This window comes from Primulina tabacum, chromosome 10, assembly GCF_025594145.1.
Source record: "Primulina tabacum isolate GXHZ01 chromosome 10, ASM2559414v2, whole genome shotgun sequence".
Taxonomy (NCBI): Eukaryota; Viridiplantae; Streptophyta; class Magnoliopsida; order Lamiales; family Gesneriaceae; genus Primulina; species Primulina tabacum.
Genome location: NC_134559.1, coordinates 30,646,197 through 30,661,281, shown reverse-complemented (window position 1 = coordinate 30,661,281; position 15,085 = coordinate 30,646,197). Strand labels below are relative to the sequence as shown.

At 39.2% G+C, this 15,085-nt stretch overlaps 7 non-coding genes across 7 annotated transcripts; all 7 read right to left on the bottom strand.

Annotated features, from left to right (window-relative positions):
- Positions 1-233: 233 nt before the first annotated feature.
- LOC142517025 (5S ribosomal RNA) lies at positions 234-352 on the bottom strand. The gene has a single exon (XR_012812788.1). It is a non-coding gene; the product is annotated as a 5S ribosomal RNA (ribosomal RNA).
- A 682-nt stretch (positions 353-1,034) lies between these two features.
- LOC142508531 (5S ribosomal RNA) lies at positions 1,035-1,153 on the bottom strand. Its single transcript, XR_012806740.1, has one exon. It is a non-coding gene; the product is annotated as a 5S ribosomal RNA (ribosomal RNA).
- Positions 1,154-1,836: 683 nt separating this feature from the next.
- On the bottom strand, positions 1,837-1,956 carry LOC142509445 (5S ribosomal RNA). The gene has a single exon (XR_012807619.1). It is a non-coding gene; the product is annotated as a 5S ribosomal RNA (ribosomal RNA).
- Positions 1,957-2,640: 684 nt separating this feature from the next.
- LOC142510427 (5S ribosomal RNA) lies at positions 2,641-2,759 on the bottom strand. The gene has a single exon (XR_012808538.1). It is a non-coding gene; the product is annotated as a 5S ribosomal RNA (ribosomal RNA).
- Positions 2,760-3,441: 682 nt separating this feature from the next.
- Positions 3,442-3,560, bottom strand: LOC142508752 (5S ribosomal RNA). Its single transcript, XR_012806955.1, has one exon. It is a non-coding gene; the product is annotated as a 5S ribosomal RNA (ribosomal RNA).
- A 1,296-nt stretch (positions 3,561-4,856) lies between these two features.
- Positions 4,857-4,975, bottom strand: LOC142506555 (5S ribosomal RNA). The gene has a single exon (XR_012804844.1). It is a non-coding gene; the product is annotated as a 5S ribosomal RNA (ribosomal RNA).
- Positions 4,976-5,657: 682 nt separating this feature from the next.
- On the bottom strand, positions 5,658-5,776 carry LOC142508562 (5S ribosomal RNA). The gene has a single exon (XR_012806769.1). It is a non-coding gene; the product is annotated as a 5S ribosomal RNA (ribosomal RNA).
- Between the last annotated feature and the right edge of the window lie 9,309 nt (positions 5,777-15,085).

Sequence of the window (15,085 nt, the reverse complement as noted above, 5' to 3'; positions counted from 1 at the left end):
CACAGAACCGGCTAACGACAACAAAAATCGATAAATGTTCCCAGAAAATTAAAAAAAAATAAGAAGAAGGAAATAACGAATTTAAAGCTATTATTATGCCTGTGATACGATAAAATGGAACCGGAATCGAATTTCGAACTTCTTAAGCGGATTTCTCGAGGAAACGAAAGCTTAACAGAAGCGGTAATCGCAAATTAGAGGGTCTTAGAGAAGTAATTCGGCTAACACGAAAAGGGGTGGAACACGAGGACTTCCCAGGGGGTCACCCATCCTGATACTGCTCTCGCCCAAGCACGCTTAACTTCGGAGTTCTGATGGGATCCGGTGCATTAGTGCTGATATGATCGCACGCAACATTGAGTGGGATGTTTATTCTTATATCCCTTGAGTACGTGTGGAGCGGGCGGCGATGGACAACACGCGGCACTGCTCTCGCCCAATCATAACCATGAAGTTACGCGTTCTGGCGCGATGGCAGAGCTAGGATGGGTGACCTCCCTCGGAAGTCCTCGTGTCGCGACCGTTTACGTAAATTATGGATAAAATAGTCGAAATATTGTTTTTAATGAGTTAACCGTCTCCGGAGTAATCTGCGTCATACCCTTCCGCACAGAACCGGCTCACGACAACAAAAATCGATAAATGTTCACAGAAAATAGAAAAAAAAAATAAGAAGAAGGAAATAACGAATGTAAAGCTATTATTATGCCTGGGAAACGATAAAATGGAACCGGAATGGAATTTCGAACTTCCTATGCGGATTTCTCGAGGAAACGAAAGCTTAACAGAGGCGGTAAATCGTAAATTAGAGGGTCTTAGAGAAGAAATTCGGCTAAAATCTCGTCAGCTCATTGCGTAGTATGAGTCTCGTCCGTTTGCCCGTTTACAATCAAATTAGCCTACAATTTTGTCCAAATCCGGCAGTGCCCGAGCTACTTTCATTTCACATGTCTTATCTGGTCCCGATCGAGATTCAGATGATTTGAGCCGAAAATCGTCTGTCAACAAGCAATCAAAAATAGAAAAACACGAAAAGGGTGCCACACGAGGACTTCCCTGGGGGTCACCCATCCTAGTACTGCTCTCGCCCAAGCACGCTTGACTTCGGAATTCTGATGGGATTCGGTGCATTATTGCTGGTATGATCGCACCCGACATTGAGTGGGATGTTTATTTTTATATCCCTCGAGTACGTGTGGAGCGGGCGGCGATCGACAACACGCGGCACTGCTCTCGCCCAATCATAACCATGAAGTTAAGCGTTCTGGCGCGATGGCAGAGCTAGGATGGGTGACCTTCCTGGGAAGACCTCGTGTCGCGACCGTTTACGTAAATTATGGATAAAACAGTCGAAATATTGTTTTTAATGAGTTAACCGTCTCCGGAGTAATCTGCGTCATACCCTTCCGCACAGAACCGGCTCACGACAACAAAAATCGATAAATGTTCACAGAAAATAGAAAAAAAAATAAGAAGAAGGAAATAACGAATGTAAAGCTATTATTATGCCTGGGATACGATAAAATGGAACCGGAATCGAATTTCGAACTTCCTATGATTATTTCTCGAGGAAACGAAAGCTTAACAGAGGCGGTAAATCGCTAATAAGAGGGTCTTAGAAAAGGAATTCGGCTGAAATCTCGTCAGCTCATTGCGTAATTATGAGTCTCGTCCGTTTGCCCGTTTACAATCAAATTAGCCTACAATTTTGTCCAAATCCGGCAGTGCCCGAGCTACTTTCATTTCACATGTCTTATCTGGTCCCGATCGAGATTCAGATGATTTGAGCCGAAAATCTTCTGTCAACAAGTAATCAAAAATAGAAAAACACGAAAAGGGGTGCAACACGAGGACTTTCTCAGGGGGTCACCCATCCTAGTACTGCTCTCTCCCAAGCATGCTTAACTTCGGAGTTCTGATGGGATCCGGTGCATTAGGGCTTGTATGATCGCACCCGACATTGAGTGGGATGTTTATTCTTATATCCCTCGAGTACGTGTGGAGCGGGCGGCGATGGACAACACGCGGCACTGCTCTCGCCCAAACAGAACCATGAAGTTAAGGGTTCTGGCGCGATGGCAGAGCTAGGATGGGTGACCTTCCTGGGAAGACCTCGTGTCGCGATCGTTTACGTAAATTATGGCTAAAACTGTCGAAATAATTGTTTTTAATTAGTTATCCATCTCGGGAGTAATCTGCATCATACCGTTTTGCACAGAACCGGCTCATGACAACAAAAATAACTAAATGTTCCCAGAAAATAGAAAAAAAATAAGAAGAAGAAAATAGCGAATGTAAAGCTATTATTATGCCTGGGATACGATAAAATGGAATTGGAATCGAATTTCGAACTTCCTAAACATTTTTTCTCGAGGAAACGGAAGCTTAACTGAAGCGGAAAATCGCAAATTAGAGGGTCTTAGAGAAGAAATTTAGCTAAAATCTCGCGAGCACTTTGCGGAGTAATGAGTCTCGTCCGTTTGCCCGTTTACAATAAAATTAGCCTACAATTTTGTCAAAATCAGGCAGTACCCGAGCTACCCTGATTTCACAAGTCTTATTTGGTCCCGATCCAGATTTAGATGATTTGAGCCGAAAATCGTCCGTCAACAAGTAATCAAAAATAGAAAAACACGAAAAGGGGTACAACACGAGGACTTCCCAGGGGGTCACCCATCCTAGTACTGCTCTCTCCCAAGCACGCTAAACTTCGGAGTTATGATGGGATCCGGTGCATTAGTGCTGGTATGATAGCACACGATATTGAGTGGGATGTTTATTCTTATATCCCTTAAGTACGTGTAGAGCGGGCGGCGATGGACAACACGCGGCACTGCTCTCGCCCAATCATAACCACGAAGTTAAGCGTTCTGGCGCGATGGTAGTGCTAGGATGGGTGACCTCCCTTGGAAGACCTCGTGTCGCGACCGTTTACATAAATTATGGATAAAACAGTTGAAATAATTGTTTTTAATGAGTTAACCGTTTCCGGAGTAATCTGCGTCATACCCTTCCGCACAGAACCGGCTCACGACAACAAAAATTGATAAATGTTCCCAGAAAATAGAAAAAAAATAAGAAGAAGAAATAGCGAATGTAAAGCTATTATTATGCCTGGGATACGATAAAATGGAACTGGAATCGAATTTAGAACTTCCTAAACGGATTTCTCGAGGAAACGGAAGCTTAACAAAAGCGGTAAATCGCAAATTAGAGGGTCTTAGAGAAGGAATTCGGCTAAAATCTCGTCAGCTCATTGCGTAGTAAAGAGTCTCGGTCGTTTGCCCGTTTACAATCAAATTAGCCTACAATTTTGTCCAAATCCGGCAGTGCCCGAGCTATGTTGATTTCTAATGTCTTATCTGGTCACGATCCAGATTCAGATGATTTGAGCCAAAAATCGTCTGTCAACAAGTAATCATAAATAGAAAAACACGAAAATGGGTGCAACACGAGAACTTCCCAGGGGGTCACGCATCCTAGTACTGCTCTCTCCCAAGCATGCTTAACTTCGGAGTTCTGATGGGATCCGGTGCATTAGTGCTTGTATGATCGCACCCGACATTGAGTGGGATGTTTATTCTTATATCCCTCGAGTACGTGTGGAGCGGGCGGCGATGGACAACACGCGGCACTGCTCTCGCCCAAACAGAACCATGAAGTTAAGGGTTCTGGCGCGATGGCAGAGCTAGGATGGGTGACCTTCCTGGGAAGACCTCGTGTCGCGATCGTTTACGTAAATTATGGCTAAAACTGTCGAAATAATTGTTTTTAATTAGTTATCCATCTCGGGAGTAATCTGCATCATACCGTTTTGCACAGAACCGGCTCACGACAACAAAAATAACTAAATGTTCCCAGAAAATAGAAAAAAAATAAGAAAAGAAAATAGCGAATGTAAAGCTATTATTATGCCTGGGATACGATAAAATGGAATTGGAATCGAATTTCGAACTTCCTAAACCTTTTTTCTCGAGGAAACGGAAGCTTAACTGAAGCGGAAAATCGCAAATTAGAGGGTCTTAGATAAGGAATTCGGCTAAAATCTCACTAGATCATTAAATGTACCCAGAAAATAGAAAAAAAAAATAAGAAGAAGGAAATAGCGAATGTAAAGCTAATATTATGCTTGGGATTCGATAAAATGAAACCGGAATCGAATTTCAGACTTCCTAAGCGGATTTCTCGAGGAAACGGAAGCTTAACAGATGCGGTAAATCGCAAATTAGAGGGTCATAGAGAAGAAATTTGGATTAATTCTTGCCAGCTCATTGCGGAGTAACGAGTCTCGTTCGTTTGCGCGTTTACAATCAAATTTGCCTACAATTTTGTCCAAATCCGGCAGTGCCCGAGCTACGTTGATTTCAGTCGAAATAATTGTTTTTAATGAGTTAACCGTCTTCGGGGTAATCTGCGTCATACCCTTCCGCACAGAACCGGCTCACGACAACAAAAATCGATTATTGTACCCAGAAAATAGGAAAAAAAATAAGAAGAAGGAAATAAAGAATGTAAAGCTATTATTATGCCTGGGATACGATAAAATGGAACCGGAATCGAATTTAGAACTTCCTAAATGGATTTCTCGTAAAAACAAAAGCTTAACAGAAGCGGTAAATCGCAAATTAGAGGGTCTTAGAGAAAGAATTCGGCTAAAATCTCGTCAGCTCATTGCGTAGTAATGAGTCTCGTCCGTTTGCCCGTTTACAATCAAATTAGCCTACAATTTTGTCCAAATCCGGCAATGCCCGAGCTACTTTCATTTCACATATCTTATCTGGTCCCGATCGAGATTCAGATGATTTATGCCGAAAATCGTCTGCCAACAAGTAATCAAAAATAGAAAGACACGAAAAGGGGTGCAACACAAGGACTTCCCAGGGGGTCATCCATCCTAGTACTGCTCTCGCCCAAGCACGCTTAACTTCGGAATTCTGAAGGGATCCGATGCATTAGTGCTGGTATGATCGCACGCGACTTTGAGTGGGATGTTTATTCTTATATCCCTCGAGTACGTGTGGAGCGGGCGGCGATGGACAACATGCGGCACTGCTCTCGCCCAATCATAACCATGAAGTTAAGCGTTCTCGCGCGATGGCAGAGCTAGGATGGGTGAGCACCCTGGGAAGGCCTCGTGTCTCGACCGTTTACGTAAATTATGGATAAAAAAGTCGAAATAATTGTTTTTAATGAGTTAACCGTCTCTGGAGTAATCTGCGTCATACTCTCCCGCATAGAACCGGCTCACGACAACAAAAATCGATAAATGTTCCCAGAAAATAAAAAAAAAATAGAAGAAGGAAATAATGAATGCAAAGCTATTATTATGCCTGGGATACGATAAAATGGAACCGGAATCGAATTTCGAACTTCCTATGCGGATTTCTCGAGGAAACGAAAACTTAACAGAAGCGGTAAATCGCAAATTAGAAGGTCTTAAAGAAGGAATTCGGCTAAAATCTCGTCATCTCATTGCGTAGCAATGAGTCTCGTCTGTTTGCCCGTTTACAATCAAATTAGCCTACAATTTTGTCCAAATCTGGCAGTGCCCGAGCTACTTTCATTTCACATGTCTTATCTGGTCCCGATCGAGATTCAGATGATTTGAGCCGAAAATCGTCTGTCAAAAAGTAATCAAAAATAGAAAAACACGAAAAGGGGTGCAACACAAGGACTTCTCAAGGGGTCACCCATCCTAGTACTGCTCTCGCCCAAGCACGCTTAACTTCGGAGTTCTGATGGGATCCGGTGCATTAGTGCTGGTATGATCGCACCCGACATTGAGTGGGATGTTTATTCTTATATCCTGTTGGAAACTAGATTCTGGAGTTTGACAAAACATGAATCAATCGATTAACAAAATATGAATCAACTGATACGCGCAAGCAAATTCGGCAACTGAACTTATCAACTGAAATCAGCTGATACATTGATACAGAGTAAACTGATCAGTTGGAACTGATCAGTTAAAACATTCAGCCGAATGCCTCAAAGTCTCTCAACTGAAGATGTCTCGGGAAAGAACAAAGAAGACAGAACAGATTACAAGAGCACCGCACAACAACCAAGACTACTTAAAACAACGCATTCCGGACAAAGCAATTAAGACGCCGAATTACAATAAATGAAGCAAACAATATCGAAGGAATAATCAAGTGGAAACCAACGGATACAAATATTCAAATTTATCTCAAGATTACCGTTGGAAAAGAAGAGTATAAATATGGCAGAAGAAAAAGAAGAAGTGACGATACATCATTCAAAACTTGCTATTACTCTGTCAAAATCTCAGCTCACTCTTACTTGATTTATTCGTAGCAATCAAGGCTATAAGTTGAGCAAACTAGCACTCTGTAATATTTGTTAATTCAATAGTGCTAAGATCAGTTACGCACAGAGATCATTTCGTAATACTAAGAGTTTCAGTTTAGGCAGTGGGTAAGTCCTAACTGAAGTGGGTCTGTACAAGTGTTGTATTGGATCAAAGTCTTTTATTGGAAATCCTATCCTTGTGATAAAAGGGGTGACGTAGGAGTAATTGAATTCTCCGAACATCCAGAAACAATCCTTGTGTATTTTATTTCAGTTCTGTATTCTATCTGTCAGTCAGTTACCTTCCGCAACTACCTCAGTTTAACTAATTGATATTGACCAACAAGATTCAGAGAATCAGTTTGTCACCAAACTGAACTCAAAAATTCGATAAGACCAATATTAATTGAGAGTGTTTATTCAACCCCCCCTTCTAAACACTCTTGACACGTCAATCGATCCTATCAAGTGGTATCAGAGCGGTTGAATCTTGTTCTTGAATACTTCTGATCTATAAATCTGCTAGCATGACTTCATTCAATAAAATTCCTATGTTCTCAAGAGAAGATTTCGATGACTGGAAAATCAGAATGCAGGCTCACTTAGCTGCACAAGATGATGACATGTGGTATATCATAACAGACGGACCCATGAAGATTCTAAAAGCAAATACAGCAATTGCCATAACTGAAGGGGCACCACAGAGAATTCAAAAGCCCAGAGAAGAGTGGACAACTGAGGACAAAAGAAAAGTCAATCTTGAGAATGTGGCCAAAGATATTCTATACAAAACACTGGACAAAGCAACATTCACCAAAATAAAGATGTGCAAAACAGCAAAAGAAATTTGGGAAAAGTTGATTCAGTTATATGAAGGAAATGACCAAACAAAAGAAAATAAACTCTCTGTTGCTGTTCAGAAATTTGACAATATCAAAATGAAGGTTGGAGAATCAATGAATGAGTATGATGAAAGGGTGAGCAGTATTGTAAATGAATTAAATGCACTCGGAAAGGTGTATACTAACAAAGAGGTTGCACTAAAAGTGATGAGAGGTCTTCCAAAGGAATGAGATGTCAAAACTATGGCTATGAGAGAATCTAAAGACTTGAACCAGATCGAACTTCATGAACTATTTGCTGATTTAAAGGCTTATGAATTTGAATTGCAGAGCAGAGAAGGAGAACCATTTACTCCTACAGCTACAACTGCTCTAGCAGCTGTAAGAATTGAATCAACCAGTTCAGTCGAGAAATCTGCCGATCAGTTAAGCAATGATGCTATGTCATTATTCATCAAAAAGTTTGGGAGGTTCATGAGAAAGAACCAAGGAAACTTTCAGAAGCAATACCAGAGAAACAATTCCAAAGAAGAAATAAATGCTTGCTACAATTGTGGCAAAACAGGTCATTATATTGCTGACTGTCCTAAACCAAAAAAGGACAGTCAAGGATCAACTGACAGAAGAAAGAAATCATATGAACATAAGAGAAGATCCAGAGATGATAAGAAAACCTACAAAAAGAAACATGAGGTTCTATTAGCTGAAGAGAACAAATCCAAATGGGCAGAAACTGATAGTGACGAATCAGAACCAGAAAGCTCATATAGCTCAAGTGATGAAGAGGAAGTCAAATGTCTAATGGCCAATGATACAGAAGCAGAATCTACAAGTCAACAGGTATTTGATTTTAGTTCAACTGATTTTACACGAGAAGAACTCATTTTAACATTGCATGAAATGGTAAATGAGTACCAGAAACTTGCATCATCATTTGAGAAAATAAAGTCAAAGCAAAATGATCCCATGGACAATAAAACAAAAACTGATGAATCAGTTGATGGGTTGAGTCTAAAAAGGGAAATTGCTGAGTTAAAAGCAGAGAGAAAGAAAGATCAGTCACTGACCCAGAAATTGATCCTTGAAAATTCAAAACAGACTAAACTCATTCAATCTTGGAATAAGTCGTCTACTGCACTGAATGAGATGCAAAATTCACAAAAATCAGTTTCTGATAAAACTAGTTTAGGGTTCAGTAATCAAGGAGAAACGTTTTCAAATGATACTCAACCAAAGCTGACAATGAACAAAGGGAAGTACATTCACTTTGTCAAATCAGCAGTGGTACAAGAACAAATTGAGCCCAGTAAACTGATTGAACAACCTACTGAGAAGTTGAACAAGGCTAGAAGATACGGGATTGGCTATAGCCAAAAGCTTTCAACTGATTCACAAAGCGGGTCATCAAAAAGATTTCACAAAAACTATTCGAATGACTATGTCAATTACTATAACTGCAAGCCAGTTCAGAAGAGATACAGATTGAACAATCAGTTGAATAAGACTAAAACACATACTGTATCAACTGTACACTACTCACCAAGCACACAAAAGCCGAGAAAAACCATTTGGAATACAGCTACTGGAAAGTCAGTTAGACTAATCCAAGTATGGGTTCCAAAGAGACTAATAAGTTTTGGACCCAAATAGATATGGGTACCAAATCATATTATGTGTGTGCTTGCAAGTAACAGGTACAGATAAAAATTCAATATGGTATTTGGACAGCGGTTGCTCACGACATATGACAGGAGATGCAAGTATGCTATCTCAACTGACCAAATATAGTGGTCCAAACATCAGTTTCGGAGATAATTTCAAAGGTAAAACCGTGGGTAAGGGTAAGCTTATCCATGGTAACTTTACTATTAAAGATGTTTTATTAGTAGAGAATCTGAAGTATAACTTGATTAGCATCAGTCAGTTATGCGACAATGGATTCTCGGTACAATTTGATAAAAACTCATGCTCAGTTAAAACATCAACTGATGAAATCATACTAACTGGCAAACGATGTGGAAACACATATAAAGTCAGTTGGAATGAACAGCCTCATGCACCAGTCTGCTTTATTGCTTCAAAATCATCTCAAAACTGGTTGTGGCATAAAAGGTTAAATCATTTAAACTTTAAATCCATTGCCTATCTGAGTAAACATGAACTTGTAACTGGTTTGCCCAAAATAAATTTTTCAAAAGAAAAACTTTGCTCAGCATGTCAGTATGGAAAACAAGTACGATCTTCTTTCAAAAACAAGGGTTGTAAGTCTTCATCCCGATGCTTAGAACTATTGCACATGGATCTCTTCGGTCCAATATCAGTCATGAGCTTAGGGGGAATGAAATACACCTTGGTGGTCGTAGATGATTTTTCAAGATTTACTTGGGTTATCTTTCTCAAATCCAAAGACCATACGGCTGCACAACTGATTAAACTCTTTAAAAGACTTTTAAATGAAAAATCAGTTGGGATTGATCGAATCAGATCTGATCGAGGAACTGAATTCATCAATCAAACACTTTCAAGCTTTCTAGAAAATGCTGGAATCAAGCATGAGCTCTCAGCAGCAAGAACTCCTCAGCAAAACGGTGTAGCTGAGAGAAGAAATCGAACCCTTAAAGAAGCTGCTAGAACAATGCTTGCTGATTCTGGTATTTCTCAAAGATTTTGGGCGGAGGCAGTAAACACTGCATGTTATACTCAGAACAGATCAATGATTAATAAGAATCATATGAAAATACCATATGAGATCTGGCATGGAAGAAAAAGTATAATCACTTATTTCAAAATATTCGGCTGTAGATGTTTTATTAATGATAATAGTAAAAATTACTTAAAAGCATTCGATGCCAAATCTGCAGAAGAAATATTCCTTGGATATTCATCAGTTAATATAGCTTATAGAGTCTTTAATAAGAAAACTTTAAATGATGAAGAATCTGCGCATGTTGATTTTGATGAAATTGCACTAACTAATAAGCCAACTGATCAAGTTGAGCTAGCTGGTCGATTTTCAGATATCAGTTTGGAAGATGATGACAAAGATGAAAATCATAATAATCAAAACATCCTTCAAACACCAGAACCAGAGATATTGGATCAATTAAATGAGCAGGAAGTCAATGCTGACAATCAGTTATTGAAGGAAAATGATAATATTCAAATATCAGCTGACAAGGCATCAACTGAAGCTGAAAACTGCATTCAGTTACCAAATGAAGAAGTTGCAGATGCAACGAATGCTGAGTACAGATGGAGAAAATCACATCCACCAGAATTGGTAATAGGAAATCCATCTGATCCAGTAAGAACTCGCAATCAAATGTTAAATTTATTTATTCATTCAGCCTTTGTCTCACAAATGGAATCAAAGAAAACTGATGAAGCTCTTGCTGATCCTAACTGGGTAAATGCTATGCAAGAAGAGCTGAATCAGTTCACTCACAATAACGTCTGGAACTTAGTTCCAAGACCAACTTCAAAAACCATTATAGGTACAAAATAGGTGTACAGGAATAAACTAAATGAGGACGGTTCAGTTATACGCAACAAAGCAAGACTAGTAGCACAAGGATATAGGCAAGAAGAAGGAATTGACTACGATGAGACGTATGCTCCAGTTGCAAGATTGGAAGCAATCAGAATATTTCTTGCTTATGCATCTCACAAAAACTTCAAAGTTTAGCAGATGGATGTGAAGAGTGCATTCCTAAACGGTCAGTTACAAGAAGAAGTATATGTTGAACAACCTCCAGGTTTTGTAAATCACAAACTTCCTGATCATGTATAATATTTGAACAAAGCATTATATGGTCTTAAACAAGCTCCCAGGGCTTGGTACGAAACTCTTTCAAAATTCCTAACTGATCATGACTTTACAGTCGGATCAGTTGATAAGACCTTGTTCAAATTTACTAAAAATAATCATATTCTATTAGTTCAAATTTATGTTGATGATATAATATTTGGGTCAACTAACCCCAAATTGTGCAAAAAGTTTGCTAAGTTAATGCAGGAAAAGTTTGAAATGAGCGTGATGGGTGAACTGACATTTTTTCTTGGACTGCAAGTGAAGCAACTGGAAACTGGTATATTCATTAGTCAAACAAAATATACAAAGGAGTTGCTAAAGAAATTTGGTATGGAATCATGCTCAGCTGCAACTACTCCCATGAGCTCATCAGTTAAACTAGATACTGACGAAGGGGGAATATCAGTAGAGGCGACATTATATAGAGGATTAATAGGTTCATTGTTGTACCTAACAGCCAGTCGACCTGATATTGTTTTTGCTGTCTGTATGTGTGCCAGATTTCAAGCAAATCCTAAGCAATCACATTTCTCAGCTGCTAAAAGAATTCTGAGATATCTTAAGGACACGCAAAATGTTGGGCTATGGTATTCCAAAGACTCCACCTTCAATTTAGTTGGATATTCACACGCAGATTATGCAGGATGTAAGCTTGATCGCAAAAGTACAAGTGGATCTTGTCAGTTCTTAGGAGACAGACTGATCTCTTGGTTCAGCAAGAAGCAGACATCCATAGCTACCTCAACAACAGAAGCATAATATCTTGCTGCTGGTAGCTGTTGTGCACAACTGATCTGGATTCAGCAACAACTGAAGGATTATGGAGTAACGTCAACTGAATCGCCCATATTTTGTGATAATACCAGCACAATTGCCATCACTTATAATCCAGTTCTTCACTCAAAAACCAAGCATATAGATGTCAGGGATCACTTCATTAGGGATCATGCATTAAAGAAGGATATTCGACTAGAATATATTTCAACTGAACAGCAAGCAGCTGACATCTTCACAAAACCATTACCCGAAGCTAAGTTTTCTTACTTTCGAAATATTCTTGGTTTAATTGATTTATCTTAGAAATTATTAGTAATATTGCTTCACTAACAGAATTATATGCAGAAAATAAGAACACAACAAATTGAAAATAACGCTTCATTAAGAATACCAACGTTCCCATTTTACAGAAGATATCATGGAATCAACTGAATCCAGCCACGCCCTAACCCAATCATTTAACTCATAAATTCGAACTCTAGCAAATGCCCTAGATTTCGAAATCTTATCAACAACATGCCACTCCTTCCATAGCATCGCCTCCAAAAGACATTTGTCTTCAACCAAATCCCTAACATGCCTCACTTCAAAACGTGCAAGGTATTTCAGTGCTCTTGCCTCCTGAGCACGAGTAGGAATAGCACCACTGTCACTCACCCTCTTCAACTCATGAATCTTTTCCCATGTTAACATCACCTTCTGAAAAACATATATCTGCATCTTTCTCTTGATATCTTTTAAACGAGGGGTTGACTGCTCAGTAACATGAACATGAGTGCTGCTGCATGCATCAGAATCAGACATATTGAAATATTTTTGAACTGATATTGCATCACATTTTTATCACTATCATCTTAATTATAGGAAAATGACGTTGGAGAAGCTGAAGAGTCTCAAGTTAATCAATGCGTCTCTCACATTTACCAAGGACTTTAAGTTATCAGTTGTTCATTGTCAACTGACACCAGTTTGAATTCTATTAATAGTTGTTTAAATAGTCCCAGTTCATGATCAACTTATGACAGTTAGTCTCTCATCAGTTCATTTGTTTACATATCACAGCTGATGAAATATATCATTTGCAGAAAAACAGAGTTAAAACCAGATAAATATTTCATTACTTATAAATGTTGGTCTGGATTACATCATCATACTTCTCCTCCACTACAATTATCCAAAATTTCAGCCAAACAGATAGAGAAGAAAGAGCAGTCATGAGAAAGCTGTGAGAATGAGCTATGCGCCTCAGGATCTTCAATTCCTTGCGGAGCATCAGCTGATACATGTGACCGTCCTTGATGACGTCCACCCACACAGCAATATTCAAGTGCTTTCGCACTTGATTCAGTTCTGCCACCAATTCAGGAGTGGTGGCCTCCCCAGAGTTGTATAAGAGCTCAAGCTCCTGCAATCGCTCCCAGTAATGCAGACTTTCATAGAAGACTTCGTCTTCTATCTCAGCCTTCCTGGCCTCCACAGAAATTGGAGAAAGACTTGAGTCACCCGTATCAGACATTTTTTATCTTGAATATTTTGGATGATATGTCTAAAACTAATTGAGCCATTTCTATTTATAGCAGAATATCAAGAAAGCTGAAGAGTCGTCAACGTTTCAGCAAAACCAATAACCTCTCTGACTCTTAAAATTATTTTGTAGCACTACTTTAATTATTATATGCACCAATTTAGGGGGAATGTCAGTTTTTAAGACGTTAACTGAGAAGACAATCGTTTGTGAATTCTCAACTGACTTGAATCAGTTTCCCAACTGATTGTTCAGCTTGAAAATTTTACAAATCTTCTCACATAAGTTAACCAATTAAAAACTTATTATATTCCAAATCAAATGAGGTGACTAAATTTTTATGATGTGGCATATTTTAAAACCGCTCATTATTATATACACACGATTACAGCACACGTACACACATTTTTATTCAAAATTTTTCTCGGGCTGACACGTGTCCAGAATTTGAATAGTCACAAACAAAAGCATTTTGCCCGCTTCACTTCAGTTCTATTCTTCACAATTACAATCAGTTTCTAAGAGTATACAAATTTCAGAACTTATTCTTTTCAATTTGCAGATCACTACACTTACCGAAATGGCAAACCAGATCCCAGCCCATATCTTGAATGCGATGGTCATCGATTTTAACTCGGTTCTATCGATTCAAGAAGCAGACGTTAAGAATGTATTTCTAAAGCTTGAGTCGGCAGGTCTCAGGATGTTCTTGGGACAATCTTCTCAGAAGATATACCTCAAGGAGGTCAATGAATTCTATCGGAAGGGATTTATCACTGCTAATGACACTATCTCTGTGACTATCAATGATCAGTTGCTACTCCTTTCTGAAGAAGCTTTCGGAGAAATCTTCTCTTTGCCAACTGATGGTTATGTCAGCTTTTCTGAAGTAAAAACTCATGACATTGAAGAAATGCAGTCTCGACTATCTGCTGATGGACGGAAAATCAAGGTTTTCGATCCAAAGAAGGAACTGAAACCAGAAATTCAGTTGTTAGCTGATATCGTGGCAAAGGGAATATTAGCAAAAGCCGGTTCTTATGCTGCTCTTACACTCGAAAAATTCCAGGTAATGACCATAATCATGGGTGAAAAGAAAGCAAATTGGAGATATATTCTTTTTAACATCTTGAAGAATATGCTCAAGTCATCCAAACAGTCATGTGGCGTCGCCATCCAAATCAGTTATCTGTTAAAACTGAAGGGTTTGGTAGCTGAAAATGCTGAAACATCATCAAAATTCAAGGTATTTACTGCCAAAAACACCTTGCCATCAAAAACCAAAATAGAGGTTGAGCCATCACCAGTCAAGAAGGTCAAAACAGCAAAAAGGAAACTGATTCTCAGTGAATCAGATTCAGAGAAAACTCCTTCCCCTAAGCTTGTCAAGAGACCAAGGACTCAAAGAACCAAACCAATAACCACAGTGGAAGTCATTCCACCTGAGAAAATTATTCAATCAGCTGCTCAACAGCCCATTCAGGCTATCCCTTTGCAAGTAGTCTCACCTGATGATTCAGTTACCAAAGCAAAGACACCAGCTAAGGTAAGAGCTCCCTTGACTCTTGTAAATCGCCCTACCATCCTGCCTAGAGCTAGATCTAAAGGTGTAATATTAAGGGAACCAGTGCACTCCACACATTCTGGAATGGATCTTCCTCACATTCTCTCAACTGACAAAGGAAAAGGCAAGCTGGTTGAAGAACCCCGGCCATCCAATGTCATTCAAACACACATTGACCTAGTTTGGGAACAGGTCAATGTATTTGCCACATCACAATTAAAATCTTTTGATTGTTGGAAAAGTTTCAGAACAGA